This window comes from Saccopteryx leptura, chromosome 6 (assembly GCF_036850995.1).
Source record: "Saccopteryx leptura isolate mSacLep1 chromosome 6, mSacLep1_pri_phased_curated, whole genome shotgun sequence".
In the NCBI taxonomy this organism is placed as follows: Eukaryota; Metazoa; Chordata; class Mammalia; order Chiroptera; family Emballonuridae; genus Saccopteryx; species Saccopteryx leptura.
Genome location: NC_089508.1, coordinates 84,495,984 through 84,509,545, shown reverse-complemented (window position 1 = coordinate 84,509,545; position 13,562 = coordinate 84,495,984). Strand labels below are relative to the sequence as shown.

The 13,562-nt window shown below is 38.9% G+C and overlaps 1 non-coding gene across 1 annotated transcript; it reads right to left on the bottom strand.

Moving 5' to 3' along the window:
- Nucleotides 1-9,851: 9,851 nt before the first annotated feature.
- LOC136377838 (U6 spliceosomal RNA) lies at nt 9,852-9,954 on the bottom strand. Its single transcript, XR_010746460.1, has one exon. It is a non-coding gene; the product is annotated as a U6 spliceosomal RNA (small nuclear RNA).
- Between the last annotated feature and the right edge of the window lie 3,608 nt (nt 9,955-13,562).

Below are 13,562 nucleotides of genomic sequence, written 5' to 3'. Positions count from 1 at the left end.
TTTTTACACATATGGTCCTATAATACATATATAGTAATATTAATACACTATATTTTACTTATCCATTACTCTATTGATAAATCTAACTTTTCCCCTATGCTCCCTCCCCCCCAGTTTAAGACTTTATTTGACACCTCAGTTTGGGGTCAAAGGGGAGAAGTTCTCTGGGGTAGTCACTGGGTTGTGGGGTATACAAAGACACGATCTCACCAAATGCTACCAAACTGCCCCACTGAGTTGACCTCCTTCCGCACATCATGAGAGTTCTTCACCACTCACTAAAAGATGTTTCTTTCTTTTTCTAACATCCTATATGCTGTTGAGAGTTAGGTGCCATCTCATTATTGTTCTAATTAACATTTCTCTGATAATTATTGATACTGAGCATTCCTTCAAACATCTGTTAGATTTTATATTTCCTTGTCTGTGAAATTATTTATTACTTCTGTGCTTTTTTCCACTGTATTTTATGTCTTTTTCTGGGGGTTCCTGCTTTCTCTGGGGGGTATCTTTATTGCAGATATGGATTTCTTTTAAGTTTTGGATATTTCAAATATCTTTGTTCATTGTGTAAACTTTGTTTATTGTATACTTCATTCAAGAAAAACCTTCATTTTGATACTGTCATATTTCTCTCTCCCTTTATTTTTATACAAAATATACATATTTTTATGTATATATATAAATATACATACAAAAATTAAGAAAGGTTTCTCCATGGATTCATTATTTAGTGAGTAAATACAAATTTTGATGCTTTATGGTATAGCACATAAATGTTGACTCCAGATTTCCACTGAAGAACATACCTTTATCATTTTAAGATGCTTTGCATTTGATTCATTGCCATCTGATAGTATTATGTGGCCATCACTCAGCATCTGTGGAGGATTGGTTTTAGGATCTCCCACAAATACCAAAATTTGCAGAAGCTCAAGCCCCTTTTATAAAATGGTGTAGTATTGACATATAACCATGCACATTCTCCTGTATATTTAACATCCATCATCTTTAGATTACTTAAAATACATAGTAAAATGTAAATGCTATATCAATATCTGTTATACTGTATTGTTTAGGAAATAATGTCAAAAATAAGTTTGTATATGTTCAATACAGACACAATCATTGTAAGCCTAGCTATGTAGTAACCCTAACTCAACAACTACATAACAGTTTTTTTGAATAATTTTGATCTGTGGTTGGCTTCATCTCCTGATATAGAACCTGCAGATATAGAGGTTAGACTGTAAAAACTGGATTGTTTTTGTTTGAGTTTGCCTAATACTTATTCTTTTTCTTTACAACTTTCTCAGTTACATTTATTAGATGTGTCTTTTACATATATATCTATGCATATATATACATGTGTATTGGAAGTGTTGGAAGAGAAGTGTTGGAATCTGTAAATACAATGATGAACACATTAGACACGTGCCTGCCTTATGCAGACTACATTTTAGAAGGACAACAGCTGTGAAGTCAGGTTTCACTTTACCCATCAGAAACTAGGAAAGTGCCTGGCATATAAAAAGTAAGAATAAATATATATTGACTGAATGCACTTATTTTTTAAAAATCAATTACTAAGGAATGGAAAACTTATGTCTATACAAACCACCTGTACATCGATGTTTATAACAGCTTTATGCATAATTGCTAAAACTTGGAAGTAACCAAGATGTCCTTTAGGACAGTGGTCCCCAACCTTTTTTGGGCCACGGACCAGTTTAATGTCAGAAAATATTTTCACGAACCAGCCTTTAGGGTGGGATGGATAAATGTATCACGTTCCCAAGACAAGCATCAAGAGTGAGCCTTAGACGGATGTAACAGAGGGAATCTGGTCATTTTTTAAAAATAAAACATCATTCAGACTTAAATATAAATAAAACGGAAATAATGTAAGTTATTTATTCTTTCTCTGTGGACCGGTACCAAATGGCCCACGGACCAGTACCAGTCCACGGCCTGGGGGTTGGGGACCACTGCTTTAGGAAGTCAATAGATAAACTGGTACATATAGACAATGGAATATTATTCATCTCTAAAAGGAAATGAGCTATCAAGCTATGAAAAGACATGGGAGAAATAAATGCATATTACTAAGTGAAAGAATTCAATCTGCAAAGGCTACATAGTGTATGAGTCCAAATATATAGCATCCTGGAGAAATCATAACTGTTGAGACAGTAAGAAGATCAGTGGTCGCCATGGATTAATATGAAAGGAAGAATGAATAGGCAGAGCACAGAGGATTTTTAGGGCAGTGAACATATTCTGTGTGATACTATAATGGTGGATACATGCCTTTATATAATTGTATCTCCAATCACACAATTCATGAAAGCAGCTCTGGGTGTCAGATATAGTATATTTTATACTGGAAAAATAAGGCAAATTTTCATACTATCTAAGATAGCTATTCGTATCAATATGAACAGTGGGGTTTTAGAGTTTAAAATTATGACATTGTTGGTTTACAGTTAAAGTATATGACACATCAAAGAGGACAAAAATTAAGAAATAATTAAGCTGCTGGCCTGAATTTCTTCTTAGTGTTTCTTATTAGGATAAAGAAGAGTGGAGAAATACCAGAAAGGGTATTCCATAATTGCAGCCCCATGTTGATTTACTGGTGAGCTGGGGAAAGGGTGAGCCTAGAAAAAAGGAAAGAATGGCATGTCTCAATAAAAAAGGTAGGAAGCAACCTCAGCAAAATGTGACTGTAATCCTTTTTTACTGGAAAGGTGAATCAGATGGGTTTACTGAAATAAGTGATAAATACCCTTAAATGCACAAGCATCATGAAATTATGAATAAAAATCTGAGTAGGAGTGTCTATTTTTATTGCGATGTCTCTATGGTAGAACGCCAGAAATAAAGTGAAACTGGTCAGACACCATAGCCTCTTAAAATGATCGCTTAGGGTTTGCTGCACACATACACTGTGGAAATAAAATGCTCCTTGGATTTTATTGGTTCAATCTATCCAGGATCATAAGTATGTAATCAGGTATGTTACAGGGTATTACATTTAAAAATAGCATTCTTATTTTATTTGCCTAATCTCTTATTGCCCTCCGAATCAGTTATTTGTAAACTAGACTCAGGCAATATATAACCTTATGTTTTCTTCTTGGATTCTGTATACAGTGTAACAAAGGAAACAATTTGGCATCACCAAATATAAACTAAACATTTCAAAGTAAAGAGTTTTGTTCAATGCTATACAGATTATCTAATGCAATTCTTCCCTGGAGGCAGCATATATTCTAAAAGCAAGAACATATCTACATTCAAAATAAGTCTGTTAGAGTAAATTGCTAAGGTAATTACCAGCATGATTCAGGAATAAATCGCACTTTCACCCAAGCCTCAACTGTATGCTCATACAGAAAGATATTTTCAACCCAAATCAGATGCCTTATATTTAATTCTTTATTTTACCTCACTAGAAACCTAGTAAGGAATGGACTATTAAAGTGAATAAAAGTTATATGCATATACTTCTTTTAAAATGTATTTTAAAAACCATATAACTTATTTTATGATTTAATAAGGGTTGATTGAACTTGATTACAAGATATAGTTAAAGAGAAAAAAAAAAGTTATCCCCAGTGTTCACTTATGTTGTATTTTATGATAATGTTATTTACATTTTCTTAGTGCAAAAAACTCCACATAATTGAAAGAAAAGGTATGCTGGAGGTGCCTACTTTATACTAGAGACTGAGATCTAGACATCAAATATAAAAAAAAAAAAGCTAAAATTCAGTTCTTACCCTTGACAAATACATCAGTTAGGAAATGCATGCAGCCACTAATAACAGAGGAGTACCAAAAGTGACTATGGTGGCTTCTGAAAGTCACCAAGGTTTCAGGCTTCTTTGATATTTTCCTTTCACTAATCTTAATACTCAAGGTCACAATCTGGCTGCTGAAGCTCTAGCCCAAAATAATAATTGACAGCAAGACCACCCTTCTTCCCATTTAGGGAACTTTTCTCCCTGTCCCCTACAACAACACCTTATATCTCATGGACAGAAATATGTCCATACCTTAGAAATATGGCCACAACTAGCTGCAAGAAAACCTGAGAATTTTTCATTAAAAAGAGGAGGATAGATATTGAGCAGGCAATGAAAACTCTCTGCCTTAATTAACAAAAATATTATTAAGACAATGTGAGTATGTTAGTGCTGACTTATAAAATTTCTTCTTGACCTTTTAAAAATACACATTTCTTAAATATTCTGCCTGTGTTTTTATCTTTATATACATACAGGTTAAAGATTCATTTGAATATCTCCTTTTTTCTAGCATAAAAATGCTACATGAATTTAAAGTAAATGCAGAACTTTACTTACTGATAGTCAGTTATCAAAATGTCTCTTTAAAAAATAACTTTCCCATCCTGGCCAGTTGGCTCAGTGGTAGAGCATCCACTTGGCATGTGGAAGTCTTGAGTCCAATTTCCGGTCTGGGCACACAGGAGAAACAACCGACTGCTTCTTCTCCCCTCTCATTCCCCCTGCTCTTTTTCTCTTTCCTCCCCTCCCTCATCCATGGCTCAATGGATTTAAGCACATTGGCCCTAGGCACTGAGGATGGCTCCATGGAACCTGTACCCCAGGCACTAAAAATAGCTTGGTTGTGTGTGGGTGGAGCTCAGAGCACATTCCTAGCAGCTGTGGCTGATGCAATGCTGTGAGAATACTCCAGCTCCCAGAACCCTCCTGGGCATACCCAGGAAGGAAGCTCGCCCGCTATAAGGAAGTGACTTAGAGCCAACCACACAGCTCCCTGATCTTTTCAGCCATTGGCTATGAAGGACATGCTGTAACACCCTATAGGCTGAACCCATGTATATAAGCTAGTTTACTTCCTGAATAAAGTGGATCTGCGTCACTGAACCTGGTCCCCAGAGTCGGGTCTTTGCGTCTCCATCGTCCTCACCCCCCGCAGGACTTGTCCCCAACTGGCACCCAACGTGGAGCAGGGACCTAACCAGCATCCAAGGGACGGATGAGTGACTCTCTGCAATGGGAAACCTTCTCCCCCATTCTCGAGTCCCACAAGCTTGAGCCCTGCATGCCCTATTGCAGAGTAGGCAAGTTAAAGTTAGTGAAAAGAATCTTTGTACCTACTGGGAAATCCTCTCTGGTTTCAATCCTTGGCTCTGGGACGCACCTCTTTGGGACCCTGATACTTGGGCCTGAGCTTTCTGGAGCATTTGTTCCACCGAAGTACATGGGGGACTAACCTTCCCTCTCGGCCTCATTTCTGCCCTGCTAGCAATACATGCCTGCCTGACCAGTGCTCCTCCTGGAGACCCTCTGCTGGTACCAAAGATATTGAAGGCTGCCTCTCTCTCTGAGGAGCCCCTACCTCCCTATTCGCCTCCCTCCACTGAGGGGGAAAGTAGTTTAGCCTCCGAGTTTGACAAAATCGCGTCTGAGCACGCAGAAACGAAACCAACCGAATTGCTAACTGCGCCATCAGCTCTGCCACGAAAGAAAGTTGAAGTCGCTACTTCCACATTCCCTGCCAGGACTCAATGCACCACCCCAGCCTCTCAGACACCATTTTCTACCCTAGCTTTAACTTCAATACGTGTTCCTGCTGCAGACCCATGGGCCAGCCTGTACACCCCTATGTGTCTTTTTTCTTTCTGTCTGTCTGTCTTGTCTATTTTTCTGTATCTCTCACTCTCTCTCTCCCCCACCCCTCTCTCTGAAATGACGCTGGAAGGACCCAGCCATGGCACAGTGGCAGGGATCACACCCTCTTCTAATGCAAGGGAGAGGTAATGCTTGTGTTTTTCAGCCAATTTGGATCCCAGGAACCCCCCCAACCTGCTTGACAGGGTTTCTTGGGCACCCACTAAGTGGTTCAGTCTTCACCCATCCAAAGCCACAGCCCTGGCCTTCTCCACACTGACTACGCCTGAGGGGAGGAGGTCCTCAGCACTCCAGAAGAGTGCTCTGCTCTTGCTTGTGTGTGCTATCGTGACCGCTGACTCCCAGACGCAGGAGGCGGCAGCTCGGGGCTCGAGCCCAGTAGCACGAGCTGGTGTTTTCAGTTCATCTTTGGAGGAAGGGGAGAATTGGGCCAGACTTGCAATTTGCAGACCCCAGAAGGTAAATGGCGGCAGCTGTGGCGGGAGGATGAACAGAAGCCAGGCTTGCATCGCCGAGTGGCCGCTGGAATGGCAGGGAGTGCCTGCTAAGCCGCTGGTGGGTTTGCTGACATTTTGAGACATAAGGGTGAATGCCATCATGCTCTCTGGAGCAGAGATGGAAATGCTGACTGCCATTGCCATGTGCTCCTCTTTGGGACAGTGTAAGAACTGCCAGGACGGCAGGGATGAGGGGGGTGGCTGATGCCCCATGTGCGTGGACTGATTTCCTGGACTACGATCCAATTGAGCACTGGCTCCTTTGTTGGATGGACTTATGGATTTTGGACAATTTGAAATACCCTAATTGGGGTGGGAGGCAGCTTTGCTGGAGGCCCTACCCCTGCCCCAGGAAGCTTTTCCCATGGCTAGAAAGGAGTCCAAGGACATTTTGTGCTTTTGGCAAAGTGCTCAGAGACTGGTGAAATGTACCTTTATATTTGTTGAAATTATATGATTTGTCATGTTGTTGTAATTTGTGTAATGTGCCTTGCAACCATATGCAGTACACAGCCCATGGCAAGCCATCCGTTCTGTGTTTGGATGCTGGGACCTTTGTGGGAAGAGGACGTGCATGAATCTACATCCATTTTTTATAATCAAAATGGAACTGTGTTTAACAACACCTAGAAGGTCTCTGTAACAAAATGGGAGGGAAATGACATCCCGACCCCTAGAAGGAATCCCCTGTTTAAGACCCCCATTCTTTTTCCTAACTAGTCAAACATTACAGAAGCTTGCCTCATTGTTTAATTTAGCTAATCTATTAGCATACAGTGTAATAGGTATAGTTGTTTTAGTTCTACTAGGGTTCCGTTGCATAATGCATAGCATTCAGAAACTACAACAACAGCAAGCTGTCATTCATCAAGTCCAATTGGCCTTAATTAAAAGAGAAGGTGGAGATGTGGGTGGAGCACAGAGTGCATTCCTAGCAGCTGTGGCTGATGCAATGCTGTGAGAATACTCCAGCTCCCAGAAGCCTCCTGGGCATATCCAGTACCAGTCTGTGGGCCATTTGGTACCGGTCCACAGAGAAAGAATAAATAACTTATATTATTTCTGTTTTATTTATATTTAAGTCTGAACGATATTTTATTTTTAAAAAATGACCAGATTTCCTCTGTTACATCTGTCTAAGACTCACTCTTGATGCTTTTCTCGGTCACGTGATACATTTATCTGTCCCACCCTGAAGGCCGGTCCGTGAAAATATTTTCTGACATTAAAGTGGTCCATGGCCCAAAAAATTTGAGGAGCACTGCTATAGGTTGAACCCATGTGTATAAGCTAGCTTACTTCCTGAATAAAGTGGATCTGCGTCACTGAACCTGGTCCCTGGAGTTGGGTCTTTACATCTCCGTCGTCCTCACTCCTCGCAGAACTTGTCCACAATTGCGAGCATTGGCCCAAGAATGTCAAAACATTGGCCCCAGATGGGGAGGGTGGCGCTGGATGGATCCCATTTGGGATACATGTGAGAGTCTGTCTCTTCATCTCCCTTCCCCTCCTCTCACTTAAATATCTCACTTTTCCCTATTTATGCAGAGTTTCATGAACCTGAGATACAAATTCTGGAATGTTCTTTTAAATATAGAACTGCAAATATAGTAATATAGCTTAATCAAGTAAGCAAGGTAAAGAGGAAACCGCATTAATCCCACTATTTTTATTGTTTCCCTGTCCTCTTACTTTGATTATATCCTGGATTAAGACCCGGAAAGCCAATGCCTTCTGGTGTTCATTTTAGAATGTTGGTTTACTCTTGCTCAGGAAATCTGTCCATACAGTTGTGGTGGGAAGTTATTTTCGTATATTGTCACTGCATTTAACTGAAAGAGACTGAGCATTCAAGTTAAGTTTTGTAGGAAACAAGACCATAGTGAGATTTGAAAATGAACACTAACCTTACAGGTGTTAAATTAATTAAACAAGGAGGCCATTAGACAGAGGTGGTTCTAAAACCTTAGCAGCCTGTATAAGCAAACCAAAACCTAAGCCTGTAAATGCCGAAAGGTGAAGTCAAACCCCCATGGACAGCCAATCACAAACAGCCTACTAGTCTTTTCCAAATGAGACTGATATTTAAGTTATAGCCAACACAATGATTTCCTTGCTTGGCTTCTGCCTCTTCTCTGTAAAAAGTCTTCCAGCTCCTGTCCTTGGACCACTCCTAACTACTCCCAGTTTGGTGCTGACTGATTTGAATCAATTTTTGCTTAAAATAAATTCTTAAAATTTTTAATATGCTTTAATAACTTCAATCATTCATATTAGTGACAGCATGAGCTAATATGGCATTTTGGGGAAGAATGATCCTAAAATTAAATCTTTATTTTTATTAATGTATAAATGTGATTCAAATGTGTCCACCACTACTTTTTCAAAAAGAAACATTCTATAAATAAGTAAACTATATCTGCTCACTGACATGTGTTTGGACTTGTTAGATGTCTCAATTGGGCTTAATTACAGACCACTCATAATAATACATTTTTAGTATTACTAAACTTATAGCATGATATTAAGCTATTTTAGCTTTTGCACATACATGTTGCACTTATGGTTGAAAATGCAAAAACATAAAATGTTATAAGAATTGGCATGTCAGGCCCTGGCCAGTTGGCTCATTGGTAGAATGTTGGCCTGGCGTGTGGAAGTCCTGGGTTCAGTTCCCGGCCAGGGCACACAGGAAAAGTACCCGTCTGCTTCTACACCCTTCCCCCTCTCCTTTCTCTCTTTCTCTTCTCCTTCTGCAGCCAAGGCTCCATTAGAGCAAAGTTGGCCCAGGCGCTGAGGATGGCTCCATGGACTCTGCCTCAGGCACTAGAATGGCTCTGGTTGTAATGGAGAAACACACCAGATAGGCAGAGCATCGCCCCCTGGAGGGCATGCCAGGTGGATCCTGGTTGTGCACATGTGGGAGTCTGTCTCTCTGCCTCCTGCTTCTCACTTCAGAAAAATACAAAAAAAAGAAAAAAAAGAATTGGCATGTCACTGTGGAAAATAGTATGGTGTTTCCTCAAAAAATTAAAAATGGAACTGCCTTTTGATCCAGCTATTTCACTTTTAGGAATGTATCCTAAGAATATCAAATTACTGATTCAAAAGAAGATATGCACCCTCATGTTTATTGTAGCATTGTTTACAATAGCCAAGATCTAGAAACAGCCCAAGTGTCCTTCAGTGGATGAGTGGATTAAAAAGCTGTGTTACGTATACACAATGGAATACTATGCGGCTGTGAAAAAGAAGAAAATCTTATGTTTTGTGATAGCATGAATGGACCTGGAGATTATTATTCTAAGTGAAATAAGCCAGGCACAGAAAGAAAAAAATTATATGACCTCACTTATATGTGGAATCTAATGAACAAAGTGAACTGAGGAATAGAATAGAAGCAGAGGCAGGGTCACAGGGACCAGAGGGAGAGCTGCCAGAAGGAAGAGGGATGAGGGGATGGATCAGAGAAGGTGAAGGGACTAGTGAAATATAGACATAACACATAGATACAGATAATAGGACAGCAAATCCCAAAGGGAAGGGGGGAAGGAGTTAGAGGGAGGGGAGCAAAGGGGGTATAATGGGGACACGGGGGTGGGGGTGTTATATCGAGTGGAACACTTGAATCCATGTTAACACAACAAATTAAAATTAATAATTATAAAAAAATAAAGTTATAAAAAAAAAGAATTGGCATGTCATCCTTGCACAGGGGTCCTACTAATCTCTGTATTGTTCCATTTTAGCATATGTGCTGCCAAAGGAAGCACTATATGGCACTTTTAATAAAAGCAGACTTTGAAATACTTTAAAACAATGCTACATTGTTATTTTGAGAGAGCACTGTGATTAAAGTTTCCTGTCCTTAGAGCACACTTTGAATATTTTTCTCTTCTCTCTCTACAGAGAATAAATATTCAATTATCTGGATATTTTGTCTAATTAAATTGCTGGGAAGTATATTTTTGCATCTCCACTCCCATCTCTTATAAACATTACGTACCAAGAGTCTCTAGCTGGCATTTCTGAGCCATGCATAATAAGTTACTGTATTAAAAATTATTCACTCCTTTAAGAGGCAAAAATCCAGTGTTCTATCTTAATGGGCAGAATTACTGTTCATGTTTGGCTAATAGGGATTCATTTTGCTCCAAATCTGAAAGGTCCCTAAACTCATGTCATATAGAAAAAGCAAAATATAATAGCTTTAAGGCAACTGAATCCTGAGTTACTATATGTTCCTAGTATTTTATACATCTTAGAACCCACACATCCTGGTTTAAGAATCAAACCTCTGGACAAGTTTCTTGTAGTTGACCAGTAGGTTTTGTAGCTTATGAATGACTACCTGACTTGGAAATAAGTTATTAAAGCTTCCAAAAAACAACATGTTGATATCCATGGACTTTTAGCTTTTACTTTTTTATTTTTTATTTATATATTTTTCCATTGATTTGAGAGAGAGTCAGCCAGAGAAAGAGGAGAGGAGAGAGAAAGTATAGGGAGAGAGAGAGAGAGAGAGAGAGAGAGAGAGAGAGAGAGAGAGAGAAGCATCAGCTTGTTGTTTACTTAGTTGTTCCCTTTAATATGTATTCATTGGTTGCTTCTCATATGTACCCTGGCCGGGGATCAAACCCAGAACCTCAGAGCTCAGGGAGGATGCTCTATTTTCTGAGCAACCAAGCCAGGGCCCTGAGCTTTTAGCTTTTAGATTTTTCACATAGTTTTTACAAAAGAAACATCTCCAGTATACCAAAGTTTTATGTAATGAAATCTCTCAGAGCAGCCCGAAATATATATAACTCTTCCCTACCTGAACTCAGTCATGGGTTAGAGCACATTTAATTTCAAACCAATAGATTCGCTGCACATCAGCACTTAGGGGATTAAAGACAAGTCTAGTTTTGTTGCCCTAAATGTACTGTTATTGTTATCAATTCATGCAGCCTTGCAATAAGTTTTCAATAAATCTAAGATTAACTATTATTGTCTCACCTATAAATAAAATATAATCATCTTAAAAATCAATGAAGGAAGAACCATCATATCTATTAACCTGGCTCAGAGTCCCTCCAGGCCCCTGCTATGAAACACAGCTCTGGGGATCTTTCATTTTATTGAGCTATATCTCTTTGTATGGCAACAGCAGGCAAAAGAAAAAATCAAATCTAAGAATCAAAGACTACAGTTTTTTATTCTGAAAAACCACTGAGGCAGAGGCTAAATATTCTTTTCTGCCTGGGGTAAAAATTTTTTTCCACTTTAATTTGCAATCAGATGCAATAAAAGGAAAAAAAAATAAAGGAAGGACATTGCCTCAAGTAGCTAGTGGCTTTATTACCATCTCTATCGCCATTTCCACTCTCTATCACTTCCATATCCTTTGTTTTTCAAGTCACCTGCACAATCCTGCGATGTTACAAACACCTTTAGTTGTCTTCACCGACTGTCATTTTATACCATCTGCTGTTATAATCTCAAAACCAGTAATGCGTGGGGGTCAAGGCCACTTTCTCTCAGGAAACTAAAAAAACAACAGCCAAGTCATTTAGTAGTTCTTTTTTATTCCTTTTTACCTGTCAGCTTTACTATACCCTAGAGTGGACATTTTCCTTGCCTTTCAGTCGTGAATGTTCCTCAAAAGACAGAAACTTCACAATAAGGTAACCATACAAAAACAAGGTTTTATAGACAACCCATTCTCAACCAGCAGAAGGGGGTGATTAGTCATCTGCTCTACTTGAAACGAATCCAAAAAATTCAAGCCAGCACTACAAAGAGAGAAATACATTTAACTCACTCAGCATTCCAGAACTAGAGCTATTCTGCCTTAATGTGAAGGGCACTGCAGAGGCTCTCAGAAAGGCTGTAAGTAATCTCAAAAGCCAAGCAGGGAGGAGCTGACCAGCTCTCCCTCCCAAGACCTAGCATTTCCCCCACCCCCACACTACTCCACACTAAATGACCAACTCTTGGACTTCTCTTTGGACTAGATCCAGAAAGAATCACTTTTTTGTTTCTGCTTTTGTTGGCTACTAAAAATGTGATCAGTTCCATTCAATTAATTCAACCATTTAATCCAGATAAACTTTTCTTCAAATGAAAGAAGCATTTATCAGCATATTTTTCTCTCTTTATGTTTGGGGGAATCATTACAAATTCACATAAAAACTTTCAACCTGTAAGAGGCCTAGTTTACCCTCAAGGCACGTGCAAGTCCATGGTTTCCTCATAAATAAAATATAGTCATCTTAAAAATCAATATGAGAGAACAATCAGAACCATTAACCTATCTCAACATCCCTTCAGCCACTTGTAGGAACCACACAGTGCTGAGTCTTTCATTTTATTGAGCTGTGTAAGTCTTTGTATGGCAACTAGCAAGGGAAAAGGAAAGAAAAGATTCGGGTGTTGTGTTCTGGAAATCAGAAAAAAAAAGGGAATGTGAGAATAGATTTTGAGCCTTTTTGATTATTTAAAAAAAAGATTTTAGAAACCAGGAAACAATGGTTTTGAGCTACTAGTAAGAGATTAGCTTGGTTTGGTTTTCTCCCTCACTCATGAGCAATTTATAAACCTGGGCATAAATTTTGAAAATTGTTGGAAACTTTTCTTTTAGATTAAAAAAAGAAAAAGAGGAGGTAAAGACTGATTTTAAAAGTGGAAGTGTGAGGCAAATGCAATGAAAACACAAGACTGATTAAGGTTCGGACCTGCAGTAGATGAGCTGAAATGCAAATACTCCTGTGTACCTGGTCGCTGTCACTGTTTCATGGTCACATACTGACTCACTCCTTCCTTGTTGGAATTTCTTTGTGAAATTTAATAATAAGGAAATATCAGAGACTATAACTGGACATTAAGTCAACATCTAATTTCATCAATGTATAAGACAATGTATAATGTCTTTTTAAATTTTGTTCTTCTTTTAAATTGATTTGAGAGAGAGAGAGAAAATCCATTTGTTGTTCCACTACTTTCTGCATTCATTGGTTGATTCTTGTGTGTGCCCTGACTGGGTATTGAATCCGCTACCTTGTTGAATCAGGACAACTCTCTAACCACCTGAGCTACCTTGCCAGGGCTGACAAGGTATAATGTTTTATAAAACAGTCTAATATATCTCATTGATATACTGTTTAAGAAAATATTCAACTTCATTACAATCCTCCATCTCTGAAATACTTCTTCAATTATCACAAAGATAAATAATTTTCTAGTAGTTTATTTAACAAGTCATGAACATGTTAAAATTATAAAAACATCATTATTATATGCACACAAAAACAACCAACTGTGCATGGGGTAAGAAAAAAAAAGCAGCTTGGTATTTGGTCATAAAAATTGAGTAAAGAGCCCTGGCCGGTTGGCTCAGCGG